This window comes from Corvus brachyrhynchos, unplaced genomic scaffold (genome assembly GCF_000691975.1).
Source record: "Corvus brachyrhynchos isolate BGI_N302 unplaced genomic scaffold, ASM69197v1 scaffold19, whole genome shotgun sequence".
Classification (NCBI taxonomy): domain Eukaryota; kingdom Metazoa; phylum Chordata; class Aves; order Passeriformes; family Corvidae; genus Corvus; species Corvus brachyrhynchos.
In genome coordinates this window covers 2,328,801-2,329,474 of record NW_008246061.1, presented here as the reverse complement: position 1 = coordinate 2,329,474, position 674 = coordinate 2,328,801, and the positions used below count along the sequence as shown (strand labels likewise).

At 58.0% G+C, this 674-nt stretch overlaps 1 protein-coding gene and 1 long non-coding RNA gene across 3 annotated transcripts in view; one reads left to right on the top strand and one right to left on the bottom strand.

Annotated features, from left to right (window-relative positions):
* LOC108449684 overlaps positions 1–674 on the top strand; it is a 22,345-nt gene that overhangs the window by 11,207 nt on the left and 10,464 nt on the right. The window lies entirely within an intron of this gene.
* IQCD (IQ motif containing D) overlaps positions 1–674 on the bottom strand; it is a 6,978-nt gene that overhangs the window by 2,441 nt on the left and 3,863 nt on the right. The gene's annotated exons all lie outside the window — the stretch shown is intronic.

Below are 674 nucleotides of genomic sequence, written 5' to 3'. Positions count from 1 at the left end.
CTGCTCCATTTCCTGTGCAGCACTGCCCCAGGATGTCCCAAGGGCTCCCAGGCCATCATGAGGTCCCACCTGACCTATTTAGACCACAAGTACAACTTGTACTTGCTGAGGAAAGGAGGCCTCTGTGGTCAGCAAATGCATCTGCCCGAGTGCTGGAATGAGCTGAGCTCTCCACAGGCAGCCCTGCTGTGGCAGGAACTGCAGCAGGAGCTGCCTCACACACCCCCTCTGCCAAAGATTCTGGGGGTTGTACCGCAGCTCTACCTTGGGTTTGATGCTTTGTCAGTGCCCAGCCCTCCATGCTGTACCCCCCAATGCAAGAGTGACAGATGCCCCATCACCACATGGGCTTCCTGCCCATGGGAGGTTGTGCTGGTTTGGAGATAGTACCCAGGATGAGCAAAATTAGAAGAAAAGTGCCCTTTTTCCAGTTCTCAGTTCTCTGTGTCACCAGCATGTTCTGCTCAGGGCCTGCTGCTCCCGTTCCTCCTCTTGTATCTGCTCAGCCCTGGGGACAAGGACTTTGGAGTGCTGGTGGCTGAGGGCTGGCCATGCCTCAACCCTGAAATCTCCTAAGCCCTGGGAAGCAGGGGAGGGGGGATTCTGCCCCATCTGCAGAGCTGCCCCAGCCCTGGGGCCCAGCACAGGAAGACCCTGGAGCTGCTGGGGGAGGC